Genomic DNA, 18738 nt, shown 5'->3' on the forward strand with positions numbered 1-18738 from the left:
GATGGGGAGGGAGAGATGGGGATGGAGAGATGGGGAGGGAGAGATGGGGATGGAGAGATGGGGAGGGAGAGATGGGGATGGAGAGATGGGGATGGAGAGATGGGGATGGAGAGATGGGGAGGGAGAGATGGGGATGGAGAGATGGGGATGGAGAGATGGGGAGAGAGAGATGGGGATGGAGAGATGGGGATGGGGGGAGAGATGGGGATGGGGATGGGGATGGAGAGATGGGGAGGGAGAGATGGGGAGGGAGAGATGGGGAGGGAGGATGGGGGGGATGGAGAGATGGGGATGGAGAGATGGGGATGGAGAGATGGGGATGGAGAGATGGGGAGGGAGAGATGGGGAGGGAGAGATGGGGATGGAAGGGAGAGATGGGGATGGAGAGATGGGGAGGGAGAGATGGGGAAGGAGAGATGGGGATGGAGAGATGGGGAGGGAGAGATGGGGAGGGAGAGATGGGGAGGGAGAGATGGGGATGGAGAGATGGGGAGGGAGAGATGGGGAGGGAGAGATGGGGATGGAGAGATGGGGATGGAGAGATGGGGATGGAGAGATGGGGAGGGAGAGATGGGGATGGAGAGATGGGGAGGGAGAGATGGGGATGGAGAGATGGGGATGGAGAGATGGGGAGGGAGAGATGGGGATGGAGAGATGGGGAGGGAGAGATGGGGATGGAGAGATGGGGATGGAGAGATGGGGATGGAGAGATGGGGAGGGAGAGATGGGGATGGAGAGATGGGGATGGAGAGATGGGGAGGGAGAGATGGGGATGGAGAGATGGGGAGGGAGAGATGGGGAGGGAGAGATGGGGAGGGAGAGATGGGGATGGAGAGATGGGGAGGGAGAGATGGGGATGGAGAGATGGGGAGGGAGAGATGGGGATGGAGAGATGGGGAGGGAGAGATGGGGATGGGGATGGAGAGATGGGGATGGAGAGATGGGGATGGGAGATGGGGAGGGAGAGATGGGGATGGAGAGATGGGGAGGGAGAGATGGGGATGGAGAGATGGGGAGGGAGAGATGGGGAGGGAGAGATGGGGATGGGGAGAGATGGGGAGGGAGAGATGGGGATGGAGAGATGGGGAGGGAGAGATGGGGATGGAGAGATGGGGGGAGATGGGGAGAGATGGGGATGGAGAGATGGGGATGGAGAGATGGGGATGGAGAGATGGGGATGGAGAGATGGGGGGAGGGAGAGATGGGGATGGGGGGAGAGATGGGGATGGAGAGATGGGGAGGGAGAGATGGGGAGGGAGAGATGGGGATGGAGAGATGGGGAGGGAGAGATGGGGATGGAGAGATGGGGAGGGAGAGATGGGGAGGGAGAGATGGGGAGGGAGAGATGGGGAGGGAGAGATGGGGATGGAGAGATGGGGAGGGAGAGATGGGGATGGAGAGATGGGGAGGGAGAGATGGGGATGGAGAGATGGGGATGGAGAGATGGGGAGGGAGAGATGGGGATGGAGAGATGGGGAGGGAGAGATGGGGATGGAGAGATGGGGAGGGAGAGATGGGGAGGGAGAGATGGGGAGGGAGAGATGGGGAGGGAGAGATGGGGAGGGAGAGATGGGGATGGAGAGATGGGGAGGGAGAGATGGGGAGGGAGAGATGGGGATGGAGAGATGGGGAGGGAGAGAAAGCGAGATGGAGAGAGACAGGGGAGAGAGAGAGTGAAGGATGAGGGGGGGGAATGAAAGAGAGGAGAGGAGAGAGACAGAGAGAGAGGGAGAACGAGAGGAAAATAAAAGGCAGTGATTCAGAAAAAGAGAGGGAAAGAGAAAGAGTGAGAGTGTAGGCTAGTCTCATGTTGAGAGAGCTCATGGGGCCCGATTCAGACTTAGGAAAAGTCTTTAACATGATTTTGAATGTCTACTTTATCTCCATACCCCCTACACTCAGTCGATCAGTGAATTTCAAAAACTGAATAAACTACAAAGACTATGGAGGTTTTCAAATGCAACGTGTTATGTCTGGGGCAAATCCAATGCAACACATTACTGAGTACCAGTCTAAATAGTTTCAAGTATAGTGGCGGCTGAATCAAGCTATGGGTAATTGTAATCGTTAAGGACTGGGGAGTTTTTTTAGGGGAAAAAATTGAATGGAAAGCACAGGCAAAATCCTAGAGGAAAACCTGGTTCAGTCTGCTTTCCACCAGACACTGGTAGATGAATTCACCTTTCAGCAGGACAATAACCTAAAACACAACGCCAAATCTACACTGGAGTTCCTTACCAAGACAGTGAATGTTCCTGAGTTACATTTGTGACTTAAATCAACTTGAAAATCTATGGCAAAACCTGAAAATGGTTGACTTGCAAAGATAAACAACCGATTTGACAGAGATTGCTCAGGGCATGTGCTCCAGGCATGTGCTGACCAACTGGCAGGTGTCTTAACTGACATTTTCAACATGTCCCTGAGTCTGTAATAGTCTGTAATACCAACATGTTTCAAACAGACCACCATAGTCCCTGGGCCCAAGAACACGAAGGCAACCTGCCTAAATTACTACAGACCCGTAGCACTCACGTCTGTAGCCATGAAGTGCTTTCAAAGGCAGGTAATGGGTCACATCAACAGCACTATCCCAGAAACCCTAGACCCACTCCAATTTGCATACTGCTCAAACAGATCCACAGATGATACAATCTCTATTGCACCCCACACTGCCCTTTCCCACCTGGACACGTGAGAATGCTATTCATTGACTACAGATCAGTGTTCAACACCATAGTACCCTCAAAGCTCATCACTAAGCTAAGGCTCCGGGGACTAAACACCTCCCTCTGCAACTGGATCCTGGACTTCCGGATGGGCCGCCCCCAGGTGGTGAGGGTAGGTAGCAACACATCTGCCACCCTGATCCTCAACACTGGAGCCCCTCAAGGGCGCGTGCTCAGTCCCCTCCTGTACTCCCTGTTCACCCATGATTGCATGGCCAGGCACGACTCCAGCACCATCATTAAGTTTGCAGACGACACAACAGTGGTAGGCCTGATCACCGACAACAACGAGACAGCCTATAGGGAGGAGGTCAGACATCTGGCCAGAATAAAAAACCTATCCCTCAACGTAACCAAGACTTAAGAGGTGATTGTGGACTACAGGAAAAGGAGGACCGAGCACGCCCCCATTCTCATCGACGGGGCTGTAGTGGAGCAGGTTGAGAGGTTTCAAGTTCCTTGGTGTTCACATCACCAACAAACTAGAATTGTCCAAAAACACCAAGACAGTCGTGAAGAGGGCACGACAAAGCCTATTCCCTCTCAGGAAACTAAAAAGATTTGGCATGGGTCTTCAGATCCTCGAAAGGTTCAACAGCTGCAACATTTTGGCCCATTCCTCCATGCAGATCTCCTCTAGATCAGTGATGTTTTGGGGCTGTTGCTGGGAAAAATTGACTTTCAACTGCCTCCAAAGATTTTCTATGGGGTTGAGATCTGGAGACTGGCTAGGCCCCTCCAGGACCTTGAAATGCTTTCTTACGAAGCCACTCCTTCGTTGCCCGGGCGGTGTGTTTGGGATCATTGTCATGCTGAAAGACCCAGCCACGTTTCATCTTCAATGCCCTTGCTGATGGAAGGAGGTTTTCACTCAAAATCTCACGATACATGGCCCCATTCATTCTTTCCTTTACACAGATCAGTTGTCCTGGTCCCTTTGCAGAAAAACAGCCCCAAAGCATGATGTTTCCACCCCCATGCTTCACAGTAAGTATGGTGTTCTTTGGATGCAACTCAGCATTCTTTGTCCTCCAAACACGACGAGTTGAGTTTTTACCAAAAAGTTATATTTTGGTTTCATATGACCATATGACATTCCCCCAATCTTCTTCTGGATCATCCAAATGCTATCTAGCAAACTTCAGACGGGCCTGGACATGTACTGGCTTAAGCAGGGGGACACATCTGGCACTGCAGGATTTGAGTCCCTGGCGGCGTAGTGTGTTACTGATGGTAGGCTTTGTTACTTTGGTCCCAGCTCTCTGCAGGTCATTCACTAGGTCCCCCCATGCGTTTCTGGGATTTTTGCTCACCGTTCTTGTGATCATTTTGACCCCACGGGGTGAGATCTTGCGTGGAGCCCCAGATCGAGGGAGATTATCAGTGGTCTTGTATGTCTTCCATTTCCTAATAATTGCTCCCACAGTTTACTTCTTCAAACCAAGCTGCTGACCTATTGCAGATTCAGTCTTCCCAGCCTGGTGCAGGTCTACAATTTTGTTTCTGGTGTCCTTTGACAGCTCTTTGGTCTTGGCCATAGTGGAGTTTGGAGTTTGGACTGTTTAAGGTTGTCCTTAAAGAATAAGTTACAGGTCTGTGAGAGCCAGAAATCTTGCTTGTTTGTAGGTGACCAAATACTTATTTTCCACCATAATTTGCAAATAAATTAATGAAAAATCCTACAATGTGATTTTCTGTTTTTTTTTCTAATTTTGTCTGTCATAGTTGAAGTGTACCTATGATGAAAATTACAGGCCTCTCTCATCTTTTTAAGTGGGAGAACTTGCACAATTGGTGGCTGACTAAATACTTTTTTGCCCCACTGTACATACTACCTCAATCAGCCTGAATAACCGGTGCCTATATATAGCATCGCTACTCTTATAGCTTCACTACTGTATATAGCCTCACTACTGTTATTTTATTTCTTAAGGTTGTTTTTATTTCTTGTTACCTATTGTTCACCTAATACCTTTTTTTAATTGTTGGTTTGAGCCTGTAAGTAAGCATTTCACTTTAAGGTGTTGTATTCGGGCCTACGTGACAAATCAACTGATTTGAGATTTTAAGATTGGATAATTATTTAATAAATAAAGGTAAATTTAAAGAATAATGGGCAAATGTTGCACAATACAATTGTGAAAAGCTCTAATAAACTTACCCAGAAAGACTCCCAACTGTAATATCTGCAAAATGTGCTTCTACTCATTATGTATGTATGTGATATATCTGTATTTAAATTTCAATAAATTTGCAAACATTTCTAAAAACATGTTTTCTATTTATCACCATGTGGTATTGTGTGTAGATGGGTGAGAAAATACATACATTAAAACATTTTAAATTCAGGCTGTAAGAACATGTGGAATAAGTCAAGGGGTATGAATACTTTCTGAAGGCACTGTATATGCATATTTGTCTCCATTTTACCACCGATTGGTCGATTTAAAAATGATCTGATCTTGTAGATTATTTTGGTTTCGGAAAGTATTTATGAATCACAAAAAAAAACAGATTTGCAGAGCCTTTACGCAAGAAAGAATTAACTGTGGTTTGATTCTGTGACGGCTGTTAAAAGAAGAGGACCAAGGCGTGGTGAGCGTAAATTTTCTTTATTATAATGAAAAGACGCCGAACGAAACAATAAACACTACAAAAACAAACCGTGAAGCTAAAGGCTATGTCCCCTAAACAAAGTCAACTTCCCACAAACACAGGTGGGAAAAAGGGCAGCCTAAAGTATGGTTCTCAATCAGAGACAACGATAGACATCTGTCCCTGATTGAGAACCCTACCCGGCCAAAACATATAAATATAAATAATAGAGTATAGAATACCCACCCCAACTCACACCCTGACCAAACCAAACTAGAGACATAAACAGGATCTCTAAGGTCAGGGCGTGACAGATTCATTCTGAAAATGGTCACCATCAATCAGTTCTTCAACCCATGGTAACATTGGAAAATAAGTGTACATAGAATTATACTAAACAGCAATATAAATGCAACATGTAAAGTGTTTGTCTCATTTTTCATGAGCTGAAATAAAAGATCCCCAAAAAGCTTATCTCTCTCTAAATTGGTGAACAAATTTGTTTACATCCCTGTTAGTGAGCATTTCTCATTTGCCAAGATAATCCATCCACCTGACATCTATGGCATATCAGGAAGCTGATTAAAAAGCATGATCATTATACAGGGGCACCTTGTGCTTGGGACAATACAAGGCCACAACTAAAATACGCAGTTTTGTCACAAAACACAAAGCCACAGATGTCTCAAGTTTTGAGGGAGTGTGAAACTGGCATGCTGACTTCAGGAATGTCCACCAGAAATGTTGCCAGAGAATGTGTTAATTATTCTAACATAAGCCGCCTCCAACGTCATTTTAGAGAATTTGGCAGTACATCCAACCGGCATCACAACAGCAGAATGTGTAACCACGCCATCCCAGGACCTTCACATCTGGCATCTTCACCTGCGGGATCATCTGAGACAAGCCACCCGGACAGCTGATGAAACTGTGGGTTTGCACAGAGTGCCCCATGGTGGCAGTGGGGGTTATGGTATGGGCAGGCATAAGCTACGTAAAATGAACACAATTGCATTTTATCCATGGCAATTTAAATGCACAGAGATACTGTGACGAGATCTTGAGGTCCATTGTTGTGCCATTCATCCGCCGCCATAACCTCATGTTTCAGCATGATAATCCACCACCCAATGTCGCAAGGATCTGTACGCAATTCCCTTGAAGCTGAAAATGTCCCAGTTTTTCCATGACCTGCATTCTCACCAGACATATCACCCATTGAGCCTATTCCGGATACTCTGGATCGACGTGTATGACAGCATGTTCCAGTTCCCGCCAATATCTAGCAACTTGCAAAGTTATTGAAGAGTAGTGGCACAACATTCCACAGGCCACAATCATAAGCCTGATCAACTTTATGGGAAGGAGATGTCTTACGCTGCATGAGGAAAATGGTGGTCACACCAGATACTAACTGGTTTTCTGATCCACGCCCCTACTTTTATTTAAGGTATCTTTGACCAATATATGCATATCTGTATTCCCAGTCATGTGAAATCCATAGATTAGGGCCTAATTCCTTTTATATGAACTGTAACTCAGTAAAATCTTTTGCATGTTGCATTTATGTTTTTGATCAGTGTATAATAGGGAGAATAGTGTACAGTAGTAGGCTATACCCTCATCTATTGCCTGTACTAACCATTGAACTGTATGATGACAAGGCCAAATATTGCACCATGTGTTGGGTTCAAACTGTTACAGCTTGGTCTGCGCTCTGCTCCATAACGATTGAATTAGCCCATATATATTTTATATATTATCAACCGTTACTAATGATCCTTAGCAACAACCACACAGCCGTTACGCCGTTTACAGAGGAAGCAAATTAAGGTAAGTATAACTGTGCAATTAAATGGAATGATAATGTAGGCTATACCAAAGGAACTAACAATAAATTGTGGTTGAATTGCATGCTATTCTTATGCTGAAGTTCTAGGTCAGAATACGCATAGAGAGGAAGTGCACAAAAAGGGAATTACGTTCCATTTACGCATGCTTAACTCGGGTCGGGCTCAATGTGAGCTGGCTGTAACATCTATAGAACACTGCATGCCTCCAGAAAACTGAGGCATTAGTAAGGGGTGTGCCGAGTACCCTGACAAAATCCAGATAGAATCACAAATTCCCCAGGGCAGCTGTCTAGGCCCCTTACTTGAGTAAAGCCCGTGTGTCTCGGTATGCGAATGATTCAACACTATACACTTCAGCTACCACAACGACTGAAATGACTGCAACACTTAACAAAGAGCTACAGTTAGTTTCAGAATGGGTGGCAAGGAATAAGTTAGTCCTAAATATTTCAAAAACTAAAAGCATTGTATTTGGGACAAATCATTCACTAAACCCTACACGTCAACTAAATATTGTAATGAATATTGTGGTAATTGAGCAAGTTGAGATGACTAAACTGCTTGGAGTAACCATGGATTGTAAACTGTCATGGTCAAAACATATTAATACATCCATAGCTAAGATGGGGAGAAGTCTGTCCATAATATAGCGCTGTTCTATATTCTTAACAGCACTATCAAGGCAGGTCTTAATAACAGTAGTCCATGTCCTACCTTGACTACTGTTCAGTCGTGTGGTCAGGTGCCACAAAGAAGGAATTAGGAAAATTGCAATGGTCTCAGAACAGGGTAGCACAGCTGGCCCTTGGATGTACACAGAGAGTTAATATTAATAGTATGCTTGTCAATCTCTCCTGGCTGAAAGTGGAGGAGATATTCTCTTCAACACTACTTGTTTTTGTGAGACATGTGTAATGCACCAAGCTGTCTGTTTGAGCTGCTGGCACACAGCTCGGACACCTATGCATACCCAATAAGACATGCCAGCAGAGGTTTCTTCACAGTCCCTAAGTCCAGAACACAGTACTACATAGAGCCATAACTATATGGAACTCTATTCCACATCAAGTAACACATGCGAGAAGTAACATTTTATTTACAATTCGGCATAAAATTCACCTCATGGAACAGTGGGGACTGTGAAGCAACACAAACATAGGCACAGACACATGCATACACACACGATAACATATGCACCATACACACACGTACACATGGGTTTTGTGTTGTGGATATGTGGTAGAAGAGTAGGGGCCTGAGGGCACACACTTAATATGTTGTGAAATCTGTTGTGAATGTATTGTAAAGTTTAAAAAAAAAAATTAACTGCTTTAATTTTGCTGGACCCCAGGAAGAGGCAGCAGCTAACGGTAATTCATAATAAATACAAATAAAAACAAATACAAAATTAGTATGGTAATGGATACTTGGATTTTTGCTGTTGTGGGCCTTTAACCCTCAAACTACCAACATATTTTACATACAGTATATGGATTACCAATTGGGGTCAATTTGACCCAAAGAATAAACTATTTGAAAAAACAACAGTAATAGCAAAATATCAACTTAATTCTTATCAAACCATCATTGGATATGTAAATATTGTAATCAGAAAAAAATTCTTACCAAATTAGACTGTTAATTAGCATATTCTGTAAAACAGCTTTTTTATAGAGTATAATGCACATTAGTACTAAAAAGCTGATTTACCATCATTTAATTGTGGTGTCATTTCCTTTTTAGAAAAAAATGTATTTAAGCGACATTACACCAACATTTCAAATATTCTTTATTTCATTGACAAAACGTGATATTCCATTGTGACACAATGACCAAACATATGGGTAAAATATGGCTTAGTTTTCTTTATTTACTTACCCCAAAGACAGCATTAGCAGTGCTGCTAGTGAAACACTGGGAGTGGTAGGGCCTATGGCAGGATGCGTATGTTTTATTTATTTGGGCCTCAAAGTAATTTCAAAGCAAATGTTATAGAAACCAAAATACCATATATTGCACATACAGAATATTTGAGGGTGTTTATTTTTTTTCAGAAGATACACACCAGCACAGCACTCACACATTCAGAAGGTAGCTCCCTCTGGCTTTTAATGTCTCCAAATAAATCTTTTTTCCGAAAATGCTCCTATCTCTTACATGAATATCGGAAGAATTTGTTTTTTGGCTGGGGTCAAAATGACCCCAACGCAAATATATCAAATATATATTTTTTAAAGTCTAGATTGATACAAAACCACTAAACAATTATTTAGATGTAATGACAGTCATGAACATTTGGATTAATTTAATTAACCACTTTTGGGCTGTGATCAAAAATATGACTCTGGGGTAAAAATGACCCCAGTTGGTATAACTCTAATTTATGTCATTTGAAAGAAAACATATAAGCGCATAAGGTATCTTTTGAATAAAGTGACCCCTTTGTATTTTAAATATTTATGGACTTCCACACTGAGAGGCTATAACTAGACAGGAAATGTCACCCAGAGAACAAAATGATTTTACGTGATAACACAGTGTCCAGCACATTCACATATTCAGAAAATAATTGGTTGGAGGTATTTTACTATCCCTGCAGTCATTGTGGTTGTGTGTGTTTGTGTGTGTGTCCGTGTGCCAGTATGCTCATTTCTCTACTTTCATTACTGTCTGTGAGATTTATGAGTTGGTGATGTGCTCCATGACCCTTTGACCTTTTGAGGCAGTAATTGGCAAAGTATGTAGGAAGACGAAGTACTAGCTAATATACACCAGAGGAGAGACAGGTCACTGCTGGGATGAGGCCAGGACTGTATAATGTAGTATATCACAGCCCACAAACACAAACACACACTTAATTTTCCTTTCTGAAGCTACGGGTGGGCAATGTAAAAGCGTTGAATGTGTGGCTTATTGTGGGCACGGCTTTCAGTTTGTTATTTTTGCCCACCCTTGAGAGTGAATTCCAGTTAATGTGGTCTATTCGTTATTCAAACAAAAACTGCCAGCGTCTGTAATAAGATATAAGGTTACTATGTTAAGGTAGTAAATGCTTGGATATGATTTTGTGGCTACTAAATGTGAAAGTCTTGTGAAAAGAATATGTTATTGAACCAATTACATTTCTTGATTTACAGGGAATTTGGGTAATTGCTTGTAACCCAATTTAAGAAATGTGGATAGGTAATTCCAAATAAAAAATGACACTTGGAACAAGATTAAAAAATTGTTCGTATTTACATTAAATATTAGTTTGTTTTTGATATTTAATGGGTATAATAGGTTGCAACTTGAAATATAGGTTAGGTAATAATAAAATAAAACAGTGTCATTAAATCCTATATTTGGTTTCAACAAATATAGTATTTTTCAACAGAGAATACCTAACTTATTTACCTGTAACCAGTTCAAGTAATCTTTTCAGGTTGATCCAAAGCGGATTTGTTTTACAGTGCATGGATTGCAAGGACTGGCCATCCATGATATCAAAATTATAGTTCTAACCATGTTTTGAGGCTACACAAGGTTTCTTAATATCTACATTATCTACAAACAGTGGAGTAAAACAAACTTATATTTTGGGTTCTGAACTAAGCTCATGAGGCATTTATAACTTGTATTCTTCAATTATCAATGGGTATACTGTATATCATAAATGTCTTAGTGCAAAAATGGGTGTATCAACTAAGGATTCTAGGTAAGCATGTTATTATGCATCATCAGTGAGGCAGACCATACATCTGTATCTGACAAGACATTTTTTTATTTTATGAATGTTCTCGACAGGGCTGAGTGTGTTTTGGGAGTCACTTTTCTCAAATAATTAAAGATAAAAGCTAAGAACTTTGATGGTCCCTGTTGAGGGAAATGGCTCTTTACAATTTACACACATGCACACACACCCACACATTCTCTTTAAGGCTGTTTCTATGCTTTCAGATAATCCTCAGCCACTGTCAGCTGAACTCTCATCTCCTTCACAAAGCTCCTTACACGAGCTGAGGCTTGTCACACACATACACGCACGCACACGCAGGCACACACACGAACAGACACACACACACACTTAATTTCCCTTTCTAAAGTTATCAAAGACATAATTGAGAATGGCGAGAAAATTATGTTTGGGCTTAAGGGTTGATGGTATGTGTGTGTATGTGTGTGTGTGGTGACAGAGATGATTGGTGTCATCCTCCTTTGTTCCACCTCAGCAGATTACAGTATTTTGCGATTACTCACACACTTGTTGCGGAATTTGGCTCATTGTGTCAAAACTCTACACACAAGCCAAATAAGACACAACACTTGGAGATAAACATCTCACTTCTATGTCAAAATGAAACTCTGCAATCAAAACCTAACAATCCTTTTTCAAAATGATACACACATGCACCATTTGAATGACTCTTTCAAAGCAGCAACAACACACTGATGTACTTTATACAAAACACTGCTGTCTTTAGTACGTTGTATTCCTTTTTAATTTTCTCATACAGGCTTCTGTGAAAGATTGTTTCAGTACAGTACATCTACTCACATTTCAATTAACACAAAACTAGAAAGGCTTCAGAAAACAAATATCCAGCTTATTTTTTTGCCATTGCAGGTTTTTACAACAACAAAAAAGCACAAAGGAAAATAGAATTACAGTACAGTAATCAAACAATATGTTACTGTAAACTCAAAGAAACAAAAATAATTACAGTAAAATTACAGTGCAATGGTAAACTAAAAATAGTATTGTAAGGGATTGTAAGGGATGGGGTGGATGGTTTATGGATCCTGCCTTCTGTTAGGGTCTGGCCACATCACCTCATCCACATCACAAGCAATGTCATCCATGGCTAGGCAATGGGAAAAATATTGCCTTGCGTATCCAACCCTGGACTTACCCCACTTCTGTCTCCGCATACCTCTTCCATTGCTTGCAGAGGAGGCAGGTGGGCATGTGGTTGGCGGTCATACACCTTCCAACGCCAAGCCGAAAATAATTCCTCAATTGGATTGAGAAATGGGGAGTACACATCGCAAGTATACAACTGTGAAGTTATTGTGGTTGGTGAATCAGTCCCTGACCAGAGCAGCCCGGTGGAAACTAACATTATCCCAGATAACCACAAACCTAGGTTGCTCTGGTCCATCCTGTACAACTGCATTATGTAGTGCATCCAGAAATATGATTATGTGTGCAGTATTGTAGGGACCTAGGGTGGCATGGTGATGGAGAACTCCTTGCAGATGGCGGCACACAAGGGGATATTTCCCTTGCACTGCCCAGGGACATTCTTTGATTCTTTGATATTTTTTAACATTTCGGCCCCGACGCCTGGTTTTAGCTAGATTGAATCCAGCTTCATCAATGAAAATGAACTCATGAGGCTGTGCAGCTGCGTCAAAGTCCAGGACTCTGTAACAGAAAATGCAAACACCGTACCGTGAATATGGTGTAACTCAAAACACAGGATTACAATGTCTACATTTTCACACAAGGATGGGGGGTGGGTTGGGTCAGACACATCCAGTCAAAACTACAAGCTACAGGTAAGGCAGGTGCCCCCACAGACAACCACCTCCCCCCAACCCCAGAATGGGGGCACCTGCCTAGGTCATATACTGCTTTGTCTGAATGTATCTATGCAGTGCCAAAATGACACAATCTATTGCCACTATTGTGTTACAGTATAATACAGTGACACTTACTTGCACATAGTCATAGCGAAGGTCTTTGACTCTAACGCTGTTCCTCTCAAATGGAACGCTTTACAGCTGCTTCATCGTAAGTTGGTATTGATGCAAGATGCGGCAGAGTGTCGACATACTGACACAGTTGATATTATTGAATGTTGTGTAATCTGCGATGATTTGCTCTCGTACTTGATGTAGGCGGATGGTGTTGTTTGCCAACACTAGATTGACAATGGCCAGTTCCTGTTCATGGGTGAACAGATGTTGCCTTCCACCCTCAGGTCATCTGGCAGTTCTGTAGAAAATGCAAGAATATGATGTCATTGCCTAGGTTCTTTTTTATATACAGTGCCTTGCAAAAGTATTCATCCCCCTTGGCATTTTTCCTATTTTGTTGCATTACAACCTGTAATTTAAATGGATTTTTATTTGGATTTCATGTAATGGACATACACAAAATAGTTTAAATTGGTGAAGTGAAATGGGAAAAATAACTTTTTCAAACAATTCTAAAAAATAAACAACTGTAAAGTGGTGCGTGTATATGTGTTCACCCCCTTTGCTATGAAGCCCCTAAATAAGATCTGGTGCAACCAATTACCTTCAGAACTCACATAATTAGTTAAACAAAGTCCACCTGTGTGCAATCTAAGTGTCACAGGACCTGCCACATGATCTCAATATATATACCTGTTCTGAAAGGCCCCAGAGTCTGCAACACCACTAAGTATGTGGCACCACCAAGCAAGCGACACCATGAAGACCAAGGAGCTCTCCAAACAGGTCAGGGACAAAGTTGTGGAGAAGTAAAGACCAGGGTTGGGCTATAAAAACATATCTGAAACTTTGAACATCCCACAGAGCACCATTAAATCTATTAAACCATTAAATCTATTATAAAAAAAACAACCATGGACACTTACCACTCCACATCTTGGTCAGATCCTTGCTTACACCTCCTCTTCAGATGAGGAGGAGGAAAACCCTTACAGAATCACCCACCAACCAAGGACCAAGCGGCGTGGTAACAGACAGCGGCAGCAGCAGCAGCAGCGGCCAGCATCACAAGACTCCTTGACATTGAAGGAGATTTTGAATAGAGAAGGACCCTGGGCACAGGCTGGGGAATATCGCCGCTCCAAAGCAGAGCTGGATGCAGCGAAAGCTGAGCGGCGGCGATATGAGGAGGCAGCACGGCAGGGCGACGGGTACGAGAGGCAGCCCCCAATATTTTTTTGGGGGGTAGGCACACAAGGAGTGTGGCTAAGCCAGGTAGCAGAACTGAGCTCCGTCCTCGTGCTTATTATAAACAGCGCGTTACTTGTCAGGCACCGTGTGTTAAGCACACGGTGTCGCCAGTACGTGCCCATAGCCCGGTGCAATATAGGGCATCCGCCCGAAAGTGTCATGCGAGTGTGGGCATCCAGCCAGGGCGTATGGTGCCTGCTCAGCGTGTCTGGTCGCCGGTACTCTGTTTCGTTCCAGAGTATCCTGCGCCGGCTCTGCGTGCTGTGTCTCCGGGGTGCTGGGAGGGTGTAGCTCCACTCGTGCCGGGCAAATGTGGGAGTGGAGCCTAAGAGAGAGGTGCGCGTAGTAGGCACTAGATCTCCCGTGCTTACCCACAGCCCGGTTCAACCTGTGCCTGCACTCTGGAGGGTCCGGGCTAGAGTAGTTATCCAGCCTGGGGGAGTGGTGCCAAGGCTGCACACCAGAGCTCCAGTGCTCCCCCACAGCCCGGTCCTTCAGGTGCATACTCCTAACACCAAGTCTCCTGGAGTTCTCCCCAGCCTGGTGGGTCCTGTGGCAGCCCCACGCACCAGGCTGTCTCTCTGTCTCCTCCCTACAGGGTCTCCCGCCTGTCCAGAGCTGCTAGAGTCTCCCATCTGTCCAGCGCTGCTAGAGTCTCCCGCCTGTCCAGAGCTGCTAGAGTCTCCCGCCTGTCCAGAGCTGCTAGAGCCTCCCGCCTGTCCAGAGCTGCTAGAGTCTCCCGCCTGTCCAGAGCTGCTAGAATCTCCCGCCTGTCCAGAGCTGCTAGAGTCTCCCACCTGTGCAGAGCTGCTAGAGTCTCCCGTCTGTCCAGAGCTGCTAGAGTCTCCCGTCTGTCATGAGCCGCCAGTCTGTCATGAGCCGCCAGTCTGTCATGAGCCGCCAGAGCCGCCAGTCAGCTTGGAGCCGCCAGTCAGCCAGGAGCCGCCAGTCAGCCAGGAGCTGCCAGAGTCGCCAGTCAGCTAGTAGCTGCCAGAGTCGCCAGTCAGCCAGTAGCTGCCAGAGCCGTCAACCAGCCAGGAGCTGCCAGAGTCGTCGACCAGCCAGGAGCTGCCAGAACTGTCAACCAGCCAGGAGCTGGCAGAGCCGTCAGTCAGCCAGGAGCTGCCAGAGCCGTCAGTCAGCCAGAAGCTTGCAGAGCCGTCAACCAGCCTGAGCTACCTCTCAGTCCTGAGCTACCTCTCAGTCCTGAGCTATCCCTCAGTCCGGAGGAGTTTGTTATGTCCGGAAGTGTCCCTCAGTCCTGTGGGCCTATTTATTAGGATTCTCAGGTCAGGGTCGGTGGCAAGGGTCGCCGTTCCTAGGAGGCCACAGAGGCGGACTAAGACTATGGTGGAGTGGGGTCCACGTCCAGGGCAGGAGCCGCCACCGTGGACAGATGCCCACCCAGACCCTCCCCTATCGGTTCAGGTTTTGCGGCCAGAGTCCGCACCTTGGGGGGGTGGGGGGTACTGTCACGTTCTGACCCTAGTTCTTGTGTTATTTGTCTGTTTTAGCTGGTCAGGACGTGAGTTGGGGGGGCATTCTATGTTTTCTGTTTCTAGGTTGGTTTTCTGTGTCCGGTGTCGTTAGTTGTCTCTGATTGAGAATCATACTTAGGTAGCCTGGGTTTCACTGTTGTTTTGTGGGTGATTGTTTCCGTGTCTGTGTTTGTGTTTGTTCACCACACGGTACTGTTTTCGGTTTTGTTCACGTTTATTGTTTTGTAAGCATAATGCTAAAGCAACACTCGAATGGTTTAAATGGAAACATTTAAATGTCTTGGAATGGCCTAGTCAAAGCCCAGACCTCAATCCAATTGAGAAGCTGTGGTAAGACTCAAAGATAGCTGTACACCATCCAACTTGAAGGAGCTGGAGCAGGTTTGGCTTGAAGAATGGGCAAAAATCCCAGTGGCTAGATGTGCCAAGATTATAGAGACATACCCCAAGAGACTTGCAGCTGTAATTGCTGCAAAAGGTGACTCTTCAAAGTATTGACTTTAGGGGAGGGGGGGTGAATAGTTATGCATTCTCAAGTTTTCAGTTTTTTGTCTTATTTCTTGTTTGTTTCACACCCCAAAAATATTTTGCATCTTCAAAGTGGTAGGCATGTTGTGTAAATCAAATGATACAAACCCCCCAAAACTCAATTTTATTTCCAGGTTGTAAGGCAACAAAATAGAAAAAATGCCAAGGGGGTTGAATACTTTCGCAAGCCACTGTACTGTACTGTCATACTGTACACAATAACATCAAAACTGTATTACATGTACTTCACAGCAATATACCTATTTTTTTTGTTCACTGAGGAGCATAGACCTAATATTGTAGGATTACATTGTATTGTACTGTGATGCAGAATGATGTGCAACAATTACATAGGTACAGTCTTGTGTAGAAAGTTGAAGACATACCTGTTCTGCAGTCTAAATGTCCGTATTATGGATGCTACCGTGTAGCAACACAGGTTGGGTTGGACTCTCTGCCCAGCCTCCCTCATCGTCAGGCCATGATTTATGACATGATCCCACCAAAGTGACCCTAAAGTCATCAGAAATATGTCTCAGTCTGCCTAGTTCCTTTCTTTGTTCTTGTCCTAGTCCTCCTCCTACTCCCCTCTCTCTTCCTCTTCCTCTCGCTCTCACTGCCTCCATGTTTGCAAAGTGAGCGTACCTGAGGTCTATCTGTAGTGCTGAGGCTCAGACTAATTGGTGTTCAATTACTGTATGTAAGTGTTTTCATGTATGGGTGTGGGTGTTGCCAATTTCAGGCATGTTTTGCATTTTGAATAGCAGTGTTTTCCCAATGATTGCAAGAGATTTCATTCTTGAACAAAGTGTCTAATGTAAGAAACAGTGTGTAGTGTTTTGCAAGTGTGTTGCAAAATTGCAAAAAAAGTGCAAACAAAGTGCAATGTGTGTTGCAGAATTGGAAATAAAGTGCAAAGCAGAAAATGTGTTTGTGCTTTTGGTGCCTTTGTTTAAGGCATGGTTACAAAAGTTAAGGTTTTGATGCTTTTGTCTAAGCATTCACTTTCAGTGTGTAAGCAATTGGCAAAAACTGTAATAATTGTTTTGTCATTTATTTAGAGGGGAAATGTGTGTGTGTGTATATGCACTACATGAACAAAAGTATGTGAACACCTGCTATTCAAACATCTCATTCCAAAATCATGGGCATTAATATAGAGTTGGTCCCCCATTTGCTGCTATAACAGCCTCCACTCTTCTGGAAAGGCTTTCCACTCGATGTTGGAACATTGCTGCAGGGACTTGCTTCCATTCAAACACAAGAGTAATAATGAGGTCGAGAACTGATGTTGGGTAATTAGGCCTGGCTCTCAGTCAGCATTCCAATTCGTCCCAAAGGTGTTCGATGGGGTTGAGGTCAGGGTTCTGTGCTGGCCAGTCAAGTTCTTTCACAGTGATCTCGACAAACCATTTCTTTATGGACCTCACTTTGTGCACGGGTGCATTGTCAGGAAAGGGCCTTCTCCAAACTGTTGCCACAAAGTTGGAAGCACAGAATTGTCTAGAATGTCATTATATGCTGTAGCCATGAAGATTTCCCTGTGTAAGGGCTATTTGACCAAGAAGCAGAGTGATGGAATGCTGCATCAGATGACCTGGCCTCACCCGACCTCAACCCAATTGAGATGGTTTGGGATGAGATGGACGGCAGAGTGAAGGAAAAGCATCCAACAAGTGCTCAGCATATCTGGGAATTCCTTCAAGAATGTTGGAAAAGCATTCCAGGTGAAGCTGGTTGAGAGAATGACAAGAGTGTGCAAAGCTGTCATCAAGACAAATGCTGGCTACTTTGAAGAATCTCAAATATAAAATATCTTTTGATTTGTTTAACAATTTTTGGGTCGCTACATGATTCCATATGTGTTATTTCATAGTTTTGATGTAGTAAAAATAAAGAAAAACCCTGGAATGAGTAGGTGTGTCTAAACTTTTGACTGGTACTGTAAATGTGTGTGTGGATGTGTGTGAATGATGTGAATGCTGCATACTTGTTTCCATTAATATAACGTTTTGATTAATGTTTCCGACACAACGGGCCCGGGCTGACCGAATGCTGCTTCGTAAATAAACACACACACACACTGTGACTCCGTGGTGCGTAGTGAATAATGTCATTATCCGGGAGGCCACAGCATGTTCTAATACATGATAATTACACACAGAGAATGTGTGCCAGAGTGTGTGTGCTGGTGAATGTGTGTGTGTTTATGTTATCATTTAACCTAATTAAACTCAGGAGTGGTGAATCTGCAGAGGATCACTCAGGATAGAGCAATGTGTATACAGATGTATGAGATTATGTGTGTACGTATGCATGCGATCTGTTTTCAGGCAGATCGCTCAAGAGTGACTTCGAAATTGGACGTCTATCCATGTCCCGAGGAAGTCGGTAAATGCCTTCAAAACTGGTCACAAGGGGCAACTATTGAGTGCCATAAACATGAAGTAGGCTTGGGTATTGCTAGCGTGTTGTGGATGGGGGTGGTGGATGTTCGATGTGGATGTGGACTCCGTATGTTCGATCCCTTTGCCATGCCTTAACCCTTACTTAAACATTCCGATTTTTTTGTATTTTGTATTTATTATGGATCGCCATTAG

The 18738-nt window shown here is 44.1% G+C and overlaps 1 protein-coding gene across 3 annotated transcripts in view; it reads right to left on the bottom strand.

Annotated features, from left to right (window-relative positions):
* zgc:171482 (zinc finger protein) overlaps nucleotides 1-18738 on the bottom strand; it is a 202335-nt gene that overhangs the window by 32605 nt on the left and 150992 nt on the right. Inside the window, exons 6-8 of one of the 3 annotated variants that reach the window (XR_008075243.1) lie at nucleotides 16524-16650; nucleotides 12878-13157; nucleotides 10455-12584 (exon numbers count right to left, since the gene is read on the bottom strand). The exons of 1 other annotated variant lie outside the window; for it this stretch is intronic. The gene's annotated coding sequence lies outside the window, so the exon portion shown is untranslated. Of the gene's footprint in view, nucleotides 1-10454; nucleotides 12585-12877; nucleotides 16651-18738 lie in introns of those variants that run through there. One more of the 3 variants, XR_008075236.1, reaches the window with a different exon arrangement.

This window comes from Oncorhynchus keta, chromosome 2, assembly GCF_023373465.1.
Source record: "Oncorhynchus keta strain PuntledgeMale-10-30-2019 chromosome 2, Oket_V2, whole genome shotgun sequence".
Classification (NCBI taxonomy): Eukaryota; Metazoa; Chordata; class Actinopteri; order Salmoniformes; family Salmonidae; genus Oncorhynchus; species Oncorhynchus keta.